Below are 13,266 nucleotides of genomic sequence, written 5' to 3'. Positions count from 1 at the left end.
AGGAGCGCAGGGGCACTTGGCACCTGGAGAGAGGGCCGGGGCACTGAGCACTAGCACCTGGAGGGAGGGCAGGGGCACAGAGCACTGGCACCAGGAAGGAGGACAGGGGCACTGGCAATTGGAGGGAGGGCAGGGGCAGTGAGTGCGCTCAAGTGGAGAGACTACAGACGCACTGAGCGCGCATACTTGGAGGGAGGGCAGGGGTACTGAGTGCTGGCACTGGAGGGAGTACAGGGGCACCGAAGGCGCGTATCTGGAAGGAGCGCAGGGGCACTTGGCACCTGGAGAGAGGGCCGGGGCACTGAGCACTAGCACCAGGAAGGAGGACAGGGGCACTGAGAACACGCACCTGGAGGGCGCACAGAGACTGCGGAGGGGCATAGAGCACTGGCACCTGGAGGCAGGGCAGGGGCACAGAGCACTGGCACCTGGAGGGACGGCAGTGGCACGGAGCACTATGACCTGGAGGGAGGGCAGGGGCACAGATCAAGCATACCTGGAGGGAATACAAGTGGACAGATCACTGGCACCAGGAGGGATGGCAGGGGCAGTGAGCACTGGCATCTGGAGGGAGAGGCACAGAGCACTGGCACCTGGGGGGAGAGCAGGGGCACAGGGACTGCTGGAGGGAGATGGGCACAACGCACTGGCACCTGGAGGAAGCACATGGACACTAAGTGTGCTTATCTTGAGGGAGCGCAGGGACACAAAGCACACGTTTCTGGAGGGAGCACAGGGACAGCGGGCAAGGGGACAGCAGGGGCACTGCGAATTGGCACCCGAAGGGAACGCAAGGGCACTGAGTGCGCGTACCTGGAGGGAGGTCAGTTGAACTGACCACTGACACCTGGGATGGCAGGGGCACTTGTAGGAAAGAGCCCCTTTTTGCATGGTTGCCCCACACTTTTTTCCTAAGTGTGTCCTGGGTTTCTGCCAACCAGGTACCCAGGGCCTATGTACTTCCCCTAAAACTGCATTGAAGCCTAACCCCAATTGGCAACTCTCTGGCCACCCGTAAGACCCCTGTAAAAAGGTACCCTAGGTATCAAGGGCCTTGTGACCATTGAAGACCCTAAGGGCTGCAGCACTTATTGTACCACCCGTAGGGGCCCTGTGCCCTGACACTCACACACTGCATTTGCAGGCTGCGTGTCTTGGTGCAGGACAAAGTGAAGAATCAACATGGCACACATCCCTGTGTGCCATGCCTGCAAACCACTGCCCTGGCATAGATCAGTCACCCCTCTAGCTGGGCGTCCTATGCCAGTGGTGAGGGAACAGGTGCATGAGCCCTGTGCCCCTACAGTGCCCAAGTCCACTCTTAGGTCTGGTAAGTGCAACACTGCCATTAAGAGTATATGGTGCTGGGAGTTTGTCATTACGAATTACTGCAACGACATAACGGCTACACTGAAAACTGGGAAGTTTGGTATCAAACTTCTCAGCCTATTAACCCTTCCATGCTCATGACGAGCTCAGCTCGTCATGCAGTACACTGCTCGTGTGCTCATGACGAGCTGAGCTCGTCATGAACAAGGGGATTCAAGGGAGTTCAGCACCCAGTGAGAATTGCTGTAGCATTGAAGGTGTTAAACCCACACGGATGCCAGTGTGGAATTTAATGAAAAATGCACACAGAGGGCATCTCGGAGATGCCCCCTGAAAACTAACCTCCAGGCTGAGTGGCTGCTCTCATCTGCCACCACCAGACAGGTTTCTGGACCCCTGGGTTGAGAGCCTGCTGCTCTCGCGGGCCTGAAACAATGCACTTCCTGGGACGAGGTGGCAAGCCTCCTCCCCCAGGAAGGGGAAGCTTCAAAGGCTTGCCGCCTTTGCAAGCTGACCCAGGCCTGTTGCTGCTTTCAGCAACTGGTCCCCACTTGTTCTGACCCCCACTTTGGGCAGGAGAACCGACTGGAAAACCAAGTGAGGAAGGGAGGTGTGCCCACCTTTACCAACCCCAACCCTCAGATTGGGGCGGCGAGGCGAAACGCAATTTTCAATCCGCGTCCTGCAGGTCCAACGCTACCATCCAGTCTTCTAGTTCGAGCGCAGACAAGGCCTGAGTCAGAGTGAGCATCTTGAACTTTTCATTCTTGAGGAAGAGATTGGCAGTCCAAAGATCTAAAATAGGCCGCAGCCCTTTGTTCTTATTCGGAATCAGAAAGTATTAGGGATAACAACCCTACTTCTGAAACAGGGACCCTTTATATAGCTCCCTTGGACAATTGAGCTGTAAATTCCTCTTGCAGTAACTTTAAGTGATCCTCCGTCACCCATTCCTGATGTGGCAGAATGAGAGGAGGAAAGGCAGAGAATAGCCCTCCTGGACGATCTGCAAGACCCACTTGTCTGATGTTATGGATCGCAAGTGGGGGAGATGACGAATTCTCCCACAAACTGGAGTAGTGTGGTCCTGCAGATTCAGAATAGGAGTGCTTGGAAGCTGCTGCCTGGCCTCCTTTTCTGGATCGGAATGCGCCACGTCCATGTCCTCTAACAGCTTGAGCAGCTTGTGCAGGACAGTGGCAAGGATAGGGCTAACGTGGCTGACACCCCTTCCGTTGCCACGAAAGCAGTGAAAGGGAGAATGGCCACGAGGAGTGGAGGAGAGGCCCAAGGATCTGGAGGTAGCTCAAGAGTCCTTGCACCTGACCAGGGCAGAGTCTGCCTTTTCCCAAAAAAACAGGTTCCATCAAAGGGCATGTCCCTGGACATTGTCTGAGAAGCCAGTTGTTCTAAGCCAGGCATGGCGTCTTAAGGCCACTGTCTTTGAAATCGACCTGCCTAGCGAATCAGTCATGTCTAGGCCACACCGTCTGGTGAATTTTGCTGCATTTCTCTCTTCCATGATAACTTGGCAAAGCACAGCCCGGGCCTCCTCCGGGACCTGTGGCAACCGTCGCGCAACCATCTCCCAGAGTGAATGGGAGAAACGGCCTAATAAGCCCGCAATGCCAGACTGGAGGAAGAGAACAACTTCTTTCCAAATTAGTCCAGCCTTTTGGATTCCCTATCCGGAGTGCCGGAAGGGAACACGCCCTGGGACACAGAGCCCTGCACCACCAAACTTTCTGGGGTGGAGTGTTGGCTGAGGAACTTTGGGTCGCCCGGAGCTGGGTGAAGGCGGTGTGCAATCATCCTATTCACAGGGTATGCAACGTTTACAACGAAATTTTTACAACGCACTATCATTACAACGCAGGCATTACCACGCATACCATTACAACGCATTGCGCTGGAGGGCGCTCTAGGATAGGGAATAAGTTTAATTTTCTATCCAACACCTTCCCTAGTGTCCACGGGGACTGGAGTTGGAATAGAAAATTATACTTACCACTATCCAGCACCTCTAAGCGCTATGCGTTGTAACGGTATTCGTTGTAAATACCGCATTGTAAAGGTATGCGTGGTAAAAGTATGCGTTGTAACGTCATACATCCATTCACAGGAGCCCCTGTGCTAGGCTTGGGCCAGGTGCCTAGAAGAACGTCGGTAAGTGCTTAATTAAAGGGCAAAAAGGGTTCAGAGGTAGAAGCCCCCGGTTTAAGCTCCTCAGGAGATTAGTCCTGACCTGACCTGAGGGCAGCTCTAGTCCAAGGACATCAGCTTCCCTCTTTACCACCATGGCATAGGACTCCCTCCTCCTTAGCCACCGTAGGTGGAGAGAACATGCCAGTATCTGGGGAAGTGTCCAGTCCACTGACCTCCCCAAGTTCCCAATACCAGTCCAAGTTCTCCTCAGAGACATCCTGATGTTCCAGAGGGTCCACAGACCCATCCCATTCCTCTCCTGAGCCTAGCACATCTTCAAAGTGCTCAGGCGACAACATAGAACCCCTAGGTTCAATCAACGTCAGAATCGGCGTGGAGCGACATTGTTCTGGCTCCATGTTGTCGGAGATGAGGATGGGGCTGGCATCACCGGTGGCAACGACTTCGGGTCAGACACCAGATCTTCAAGGCCCCACCGGCGCCATGGTCGGAGCCAACGGCATCAAACGTGATGGAGCCCCTTCCGACTCCGTGGGGCCAGATGGTTCACCAGCAAGGTCATTCCGCTCAAATACGCGGCGCATGGCCTCGTAAAACTCTTATTTGAGCGTGAGTCGCTCCAGCTCCTGGAAATGGAGGGAGGCATGAAGTCGACTCAGGCTCTGAGGAACCTTTATCGATGATGGACGCCAGCCGAGGTGAAGATGAAGTCCGCTTGGACTTCCTCTTCTTCTTATGCCTCTTCCTCGAGTGTCCCGAAGCCCTCGAGTGGGAGAAAAGAGGGCTTACAGCTCCAGGAGTGGTCCCTCGACATCCTCCTCTTCAACTGGGACCGGGATCTCCACAGAGTCTCAGTGGACGGTGTCGACTTCCGGGCCGGGAGAATCTTCATCGCTCTCTACCATGAGGCCTTAGGAACCATGGCCCGGTAGTCTGAGCACGATTTCGAGACACCAGAAACATACGAGGTGGGGATCGGTGACCGACATCATGCGGTTACAGGCACCGCACGGCTTGAAACCGGTCTTTCTCAGTCACCCCTCGCACACTAAGTGGACACTTTTTTGAATTTGACAAAAGTCGTGAAAAAAACAGCCAAAAGCGGCAGAAACGCAGCTCTTCCCAGATCGCCGCTTAACTGACGCGGAAAGAGGAGAACGGACGTTGGCGCTCCTGGGTGGCACCTATATAGGCACCACAACGTCATAACAGATGCCGTCACATGGAGCAGAATGGAGCCACCCGACACTGCGCGCAAGGGTTACTGCGCAGCAAAAGTTTCCAGATCCAGCCTGACACCTGGGAAATTAAAAGGTAAGGCATCTGCAGCTAGAAGTCTCTTTCAGATATTTAATTTCCTTCCAAAGGATTGCATTGACTTTTTTCTGTGAAAAAGTTTTAAGTGTGGAGTTGGAAATTGTATGAGAACCTAAGAAACTGTTTGGTTACAAAAACTGACTTACTAACCTTTTATCTAGGAAATGTCTCAGTGTGATATCTGGGCATATCACTATGAGTAGTAAAAGTAATCTGAAAAGTAATCTAAAAAGTAATCCCAAATTAACTGAAAAGTAATTTCAACTGTTTCTGAAGGTTTGACCTACCTGTAACTGTATTCAACTACGTTCAACTGTATTATACCAGAAAAGTACTATTTTACTTACCTGCACCAAGTTTGGCTCAGTTCTAAAAATAAAATCCAACATAGAAATATTTTTCTGCAAAACAATTGGTCCAAGTTCAGTCTTTGAGTGTGTGACATCATATCTTGCCTGAGTGTGTACAATACATGTTTAACATTGCCCTTTGACAAAGCCTTACTGCTCGCCCACACTACCACAAACAGAGAGTAAGGCATTATCTACTTTAACCTCTGTAATCCTTTGGAGATCCACTGGACTCTGTGCACACTATACCTTACTTTGGTATAGTATATACAGAGCCAGCTTCCTACAGCACTGAGCACTGGCATCTAGAGGGAGGGCAGGGGGACTGAGTGCGCTTAAGAACAATTGTTACTTACCTGTAAACAGGTGGTTCTCCAGTATTGGTGTCTTTCATAGATTCACATGCTTGAATATTCCCCGTCGTCGAAGTGGGAGTCCCACGGTACATAAAATAGCAATAATGCTAAATATATATATATATATGTAAATATATGTGAAACAACATAATACATAATAAAAGAAGAGGTAAATACCAATGAAAAAACCTCCAGAACAATTCCTACATAGGAATGCATGGTAAAGAGAAAAAACACTTGTAACACATTAGTGTCATTATGTTAGTCCAAACTACAGCCAATCAGGTGCAAGCACCCTCTAGAACCTTCTCCTCAGAAGCCCAAGTCCTCAGATTTTCTACCGCACGTCGTGTGAAGGGAGTCTCCCTGAGCTCTGCTTAGTTCTTTGCTTCAAATCTTCTACTTCCAGTCTCATCAACATTTCAAGTAAGAAGTCTTTATTCAGGCCTTGCTCTTCTTGTGGGAAGCTGCGTCTTTTTGATAAAGACCCCCACCAGAAGTGTATTTATTGTTTATACCCTGACCATGAAGTTAGCAGCTGCAAATTCTGTAGAACTTTTTCTACAAAAACTCTGAAGGACAGGGAAGGCCGGCTTCTCCTTTGGCTCCAGCGTCTTAAAGACAAGGACTCTGTTCTGTCAGATGCAGAGAGTTTTCACTCTGGTCCTTCATCAGCAGCCTCTAAGCGTGGTAGTGTTCAGGATGTTCCTTCTCCTTTCCTCAAAAGGAAGAAACTGGCCTTGCCTCTGGCCTCTGTGGTGTCTCCTACCACTTCTACTACCACTGCACCCACGAGACCTGGCTCTCAGGCGTCTTCTGCTGCCTCTAGGAGTGTTTCCACGCCTCTTAAGGTTCCGTCGTCGACAGGACCGTCTACGAGCGTCCCGACGACGAGAGCCGCAGTGTCTTCATCGTCGACGACGACGTTGACGACGACATCAGCTTCTGCTTCGTCGACGACACAAGGAGAACCAGTGTTGGGGCACGGGCACAAGGAGAACCAGTGCTGGGGCACGGGCATAAGGAGAACCAGTGCTGGGGCACGGGGACAAGGTAAAACTACAGCTGGGGATTGGGCACAAAGTAAACCCGTGCTGGGACACAGGCACACGGTGGAACCTAAAAAGGAGTACAGGACCATGGGCACAGCAGAGAACCAGTACTAGGGCACGGACAAATGGTAGAACCTGAAAGGAGTGCTGGGAAACAAGCAGAAGGTGGACCCGGTAAGGAGTACAGGGCCACCAGGTAAAACCAGTGCTGGGGCACAGGCACATGGTGGGACCTGAAAAAAGTACAGGGGCACTGGAACTAGGTGGAAACTGAAAGGAGTGCAGGGGAACCTTGCAAGAGCACATGGAGTCTGAAAGGAGCGCAAGGAAGAGGGCACAAGGTGGAATGTGAAATGGGTACAGGGACACTGGCACAAGGAGGAACGAATGCTGGGGCACCTGGTGGAATCAGTGCCGGGGCATTGGAACATAGTGGTACCTGAAAGGAGTACAGTGGCACAGACACAAGGTAGAACCAGTGCTGGGGCATGGGCACAAGTTAGAATCAGTGCTGGGGCAAGGGCACATAGTGGAACTTGAAAGGAGTACAGGGGCACGAGCACAAGGTAGAACCAGTGCTGGGGCACGGGCACAAGGTTGCATCATTGCTGGGGCATTGGCACATAGTGGAACCTGAAAGGAGTACAGGAGCACAAGCACAAGGTAGAACCAGAGTTGGGGCACGGGCACACGGTGGAACCCGAAAGGAGTGCATGACTATAGGTAAGGGCACACGAAGGAACATATAAAGAGACTAACAAGAACACAACACTAGCGGACTCTGGAGAGAGTGGAAGAACATAGGAGACCTCCAAGGAGTGGCGCCTGGGGCTCATGGGGAGGGAGTACACAGGCCAGAGGAAGGTGGCATTGGGTAGCTGACGGCCACAAGCAAACACACAAAATGGTGTTATCAACAATATAATTTGCTTGAATTTATGCAACCACGAGTCAGTTTTCGAATAGAAAGTATGGTGGCGCACATCCTTGGGGGTGCCCAGGAGTGGGCATTTCACAGGGAAAAGCCAGGAAGGGTTCCACAGTGGTATGCGTACAGCGCCAAGACACCTCAGGGGATAAGTGCGCTATACAAGTACGAATTCATTTCACATCCAAGATGGCCGCACACCTGTGAGGCTTAGGACGCCCGGTGAAGAAATCCACCAAGAATCCGTATTAATACCTGTCCTTTCTCTCTAAAGACGCGTCTACCTGTACCTGCGACCTTCCGGAGCACCTATGTGAAAATTCGCAGCCTCCGCTTTGCCCCTTGAGGAGACACGGCGCTGGATTCTTGGTGGGTCTGTGGGCGCTCATCTGGGCTGGAACCCTTTCTGGGCCGTGCGGGCTACGCAAGCCCCCCGGTCTCCCACGTGGTGACAGGCCGGTGCAGCCTTCGGGGCGAGCTGAGCCCCTGCGTGCTTGTCTTCCGACTATCTACAACAGTGCCAAACTGCCTCTGCTATATCGAGCCAGCGTGCTCGTAACCCCACATGTCTACTGCTGCGAAGCGTGAGGCAGCTCTGCTCCGGACCACTCCCGGAGGTGGAAAGCTGTTGTGACTGGCTGCGAGTGCGGACCGCTGCTGCATGCGGCGCACTCGCCCCGTGCCCTGCATCTTCACATCGCTATCGGGGAGGTCTTTCGGGTGCAGCCCTGTTCACGCTGTATGCGGTGCTGTTGACTGTCTCTCCCCCTCGGCGCCATATCTACCTGGCTACCGCTGCTGCGCTGGATCACGACACCAGGCCGCTACACCCTCTGCAAGTTACCTCCACATGGCGGGCTGAGGGAAAGACATTGTTCGCCCCCCCACCCCCTGCTGACGCCTCTGGGACTTCAAAAGCAAATTGACTCCGCCTCTTCTATCTCTTCTGCACTGAGCCCAGGCCTCTAGCACCGGGCCTCTCACGGTACTCTACACCGCTGCTGCATGAGGAGTGGGCGGTGAGTGGTGGGGCGAACTATACCAGCAGCTGGCCCTTGAGACCTCTTCATACTTGCGGGCACCACTCTACCATCGGCCTCCTTGCTGTACCTGCGAGTCCTCCTTCTTCTGGTGGAGGTGGCTCCCCTAACCCCATTCCCCACAAGCAATTTGCTGTGACTTCCCTCAGCTTTCGTCTTTGTCTGCAGCGCACGAATAGTCTGGACACTAATATCTCCCTGCTCATATTACACGCTACAGACTCTGTTCCCTTGTACATCACATGTGGCTCTCGGCCATCCACTTCGCTAGCGACAGCCCAGCTTAGCGCGGCAGGGAGTGCTGAACAGCCTGCCAGACGCACCTTCTCCAAGGTGTCACTTGCTGTACGGAAGGTAACGGACAGTGTATTTGGTCTAAAGTGCCTGAAGTCCACTGCGTCCCTTTGAGAGCCTAGCGCTATGGGGAAGAATGAGGACATTGAAGCTCGCGGCCACCGCAACAATATCCGCCTAGTTGGCATTCCGGAGTCGACTAACACGGGCCGAATGGAAGATTACATTGAATGTCTCCTGAAAGACTCCTTTGGTGCTGACTCCTTCTCACCCCACCTTGTCGTGGAGCACGCTCATCGCTCCTTGGGGCCGTGTCCACCGCCGGAAGCCCCCCTCGACCCATAATCGCCAGACTGCTGACTTTCAGAGATCGCAATGTCGCACTTCAAAAAGCTTGTGAAAAAAACCTCTGCAATTCGAAGGTAACGCCTTTTCAGTATGCCCAGATTTTACCCTCGCAGTTCAGGAGGCATGTCGGAAATTCTTACCTGCTAAGCAAAAACTCTGCAAGGCCAATATAGAATATGCTCTTCTCTACCCTGCAAAACTCTGGATCTTCCACGACGGCAAACACATCATCTGCGCAAATTCACAATAAGTCGACAACTTCTTAAAGAAGGTGGCTGGAAGATCGCGTTGACCGGATCAGGACTCTAGACCCCCCTCGCTGACCGGTAATTGAATCGCAATATGCTGGAGGCCTCCCAGTCTCCTGATGGACTTTGACTTGAACTTTGATCCCACACAGTTTGCGATGGACCTCTGATCGGCTTGCACGGCGCCATGGCGCATGTAATATTGGACACTCTCCTGATCCTGGCAGCTGTTCCTGTTCAGATAAGTGCTTTGTGTGGAATTGATTGTCGTGACTCTCATTGGTGCATATTCTGTAGTCAATCCTTTGTATATTGGACAGGTGAACTGACTATTTCACCGGGCACCCCCTCCCCCCCCCCCCCCCCCCCCCCCCGGCCCCCTTCTGGTCTTCCCTCTGGTGAGAGGATATCCTTCTCCTTTTGGGTACATGACATAGCGATGCTGGACATGGGAGGGGGTTTGTGCCCACCAGGGGCCCCCCCTTATGGGAGCTCCCCACTGTATGTTAGTTTTCTTGATTACTATTTACTACTATTCAATGATCCTACGGCAGCTTTTCTGGGAAAGTAAACATTTTCTGATTTATTGGGTTTCATTGGGAGGTAGGTGTCATACCGGCACAATTGGGGTGCTGTTGTGGGTGGGTTGGGTTCTAAATGTTGATGGCTGTTTATCATTACCTCTGCTTGGACACATGTTGCTGATGGGTGGGATGGGTAGGGGTTGCTATGTGATAGGGGTGAGAGGGTGGGGTGTTTTTTTGTTTATTGCACCGTCATGCATAATGTACAGTTCTATTGTTATGCTATTCAGCACACAGGTACTCACAACACTATCTTATACTCGCTCATATGACATTTCCATCTCTTCGACCCTAAGGCCCTTAGTATAAAATTGTTTACATGGAATGTAAGGGGACTCTGCGACCCTTGAAAACGAAGACAGATTTTGGCTTATTTAGATCGGCACCAGGTGCAAATTGCACTGCTTCAAGAGCCGCACATGGATCCTCGTTCCCCCCCAAGTTTTGGTAACAAATGGGCCTCTGCCCGTGCCTTCTCTTCCTACTCCACCTACTCTAGAGGTACCGTCATTCTGATAAAAAAGAATACACCATTCATATTGGGAGGTACATACTGCAACGGCTCTGGTCGAAGTTGTATAATGTGGGGCACACAATCAGTTGCCTTGGCGTGTAGCTACGGCCCTAATCACGATGGACCACACTACTTCTCCACCTTATGGGGACGCATATTGGATATAGGTTCCACTCATGTGATTAGGGGGGTGTGGGGGGATTTTAACGTAGCATTACACCCAGCAGTGGACCGCTCCAGCCCCCTGCCTCATCATTACAACAGGGCACGTGAAACACTACTGGGCATATCGGAGGAATACGAGCTTGTAGATGCCTGGCGGTATACACACCCCACTGGAATGGTCTAGGTTTGGATACTGGCTCTGCTCCCGGGGAATGGCGACTTGGATTCAATCTGTCACTCACTTTGCCCGTACATACTCGGATCACGCCCATGTGTGCCTGGAGATAGCCCCTCCAAGAGTGCAGTAGCCACCCACCGCTTCTGGCGTCTGATCCCGGAGTCCCTTTTAGATACAGTCTTCCAGGCTGAACTTGGGGATGAAAGCAAAGATTTTTTCGACAGGAACAAGGGTTCTGTCGACTTGCTAGCCACACTATGGGAGGCTTTCAAGGTTACTGTCCGAGGTATAGCCATGTCCAAGAGCTTTGGGGTCCTCCGTGACCTTAGACAGAACCTACAATGCCTGGAAATTGAGATATGGCAGCTAGAAACTGACATGTGCAGGGACGGGACTTTTGCCCACAGATCACTGCTCCAAGAAAAAATGACTATGTTACCACTGCTGACAGTGAAGTGAAATTCTGCGGCAAATACTTCACGGCTTGCCGATACGGGGAGGGGGAGCGACCTGGTCGGGCCCTAGCTACTGATAATAAACTGCCTCGCTTCTCTAGTTTTGTGTTGGATGTAGTGGATGACGACCGCATGCGACATAGGGATAGCGAAGACATACTGAACACATTCACCTCGTTCTACAAGAAATTATACAAGACACAACGCACTTCCCCGCCAAACTCCACACCCTTTTTTTGGGACATCACCTTGGGATGGCTAGGGGACTCACAACGTGAGTTCCTGGCCTCGCCTTTCGAGGACGATGAGCTTGGGTAGGCAATTATGCAGATGAGGTCGGGCAAGGCCCCTGGTTATGATGGCCTACCTGTAGATTTTTACAAATTATACATTGAACAAATACTGCCCGTGTTGAAAGAAGTCTTCCTTGAAGCCTAAAAGTCTCAAATCCTTCCACCCTTCATGAGGGAAGCTCTAATCACATCGTTGTTGAAACCAGGTAAGCCTCCTGACCAATGTGAGTCCTATAGGCCACAGTCCTTACTGAACACCGATACCAAGATACCTAACAAGTTATTGTGCCTCCTGTTAGACAGTCTGGTTCTTCCCGACCAGGCGGGTTTTATACCGGGCAGGGAGACGTCCCATAATCTCCGTACCCTTTTTTCCATCTTGCAGACAGTCAATCCCAAGCTGGCACTGGTGGCAGTCTTATTAGATGCCTCCAAGGCTTTTGACTATGCAGAATGGGACTACCTGTTCGCTGTGCTTCAATGTATGGGACTACCCGTCGGTTTCCTCTCCTGGATCCGCTTATTGTATACATCGCCTACAGCGAGAGTACTGATTAACGGGCACGCCTCGCCATTTTTTTCCTTATCCCGCGGTACTCGCCAGGGATGTCCCCTCTCCTCTCTCCTATTTTGCCCTTGTCCTGGAACCACTAGCAGCGAGTATTAGACAGCACTACCAACATGTGGGTCTTCGCTGCCTGTTACGCCCTGTCCTTATATCCCTTTACGCTGATGACGTAACCTTTTATGTAAAAGAACCCTGTCAAAATTTGAATCCACTTACTCATGAATTTGTTAAATTTGGAGGCCTTTCAAGCAATAATATAAACTGGTCCAAATTGCAAATCTTTTCTTTGACTAGTGCTGCCACTCCCTTCGAGATGGATTATCCAATAGTGTGGTGTGAAGACGAGGTCAAATATCTAGGGATCAATGTCACGTTGAATCATGAAGAACTCATGCGCCTTAATTATGGTTGCACCATGGAGCATATTGCTAGTTGCACTACCCGCTGGATAGCGTTACCTCTAACTATGGCAGGACGTATCTCCCTTATCAAAATGGTCATATTACCAAAATTCCTTTACTTATTCCTCAATATCCCTTATGACCCTGGGCGCCATTTCTTTTGTACCCTCCGGTCGGAACTGATTAGACTAGTGTGGGGCGGTAAACAACCTTGTATCCAATGGGACACCCTTACACGACCATACGAGCAAGGAGGTTTGGACATCCCAAACTTTGAGCTGTATTACCTAAGTGCACAGGCACACTTTGCTCATTACTGGTTCCACCACCCCTACTACACCCCTCACGTAGCCACTGAACATTGGCTATCAGACCCCATCCCGCTGGATGGTTTAATTCTGTCCAGAGTGGCACCCCGTGAGAAAGAACCTACCTCAGTAGACTGCACAAACACAGCCTGGTCCCGTATTTTAGTACACATGTCCGCACCCAGTTTTTATTCCCCTCTCCTTCCACTGACAGTTGTGTCAGGACCCCCCACCCTCTACCATGGACATATTTTTGTATGCCCGCCTGAAACTAGCTAGCCATTTAGTGTCTATACTTTATCATTCACTGTATGCCGACCGTGAATACTCACCTTGTGTTTCCCGAGCTAAGTGGGGAGTGGATCTGGGTCA

Source organism: Lissotriton vulgaris, chromosome 5 (genome assembly GCF_964263255.1).
Source record: "Lissotriton vulgaris chromosome 5, aLisVul1.2, whole genome shotgun sequence".
Taxonomy (NCBI): Eukaryota; Metazoa; Chordata; class Amphibia; order Caudata; family Salamandridae; genus Lissotriton; species Lissotriton vulgaris.
Note: the sequence above shows the minus strand (reverse complement) of the source record.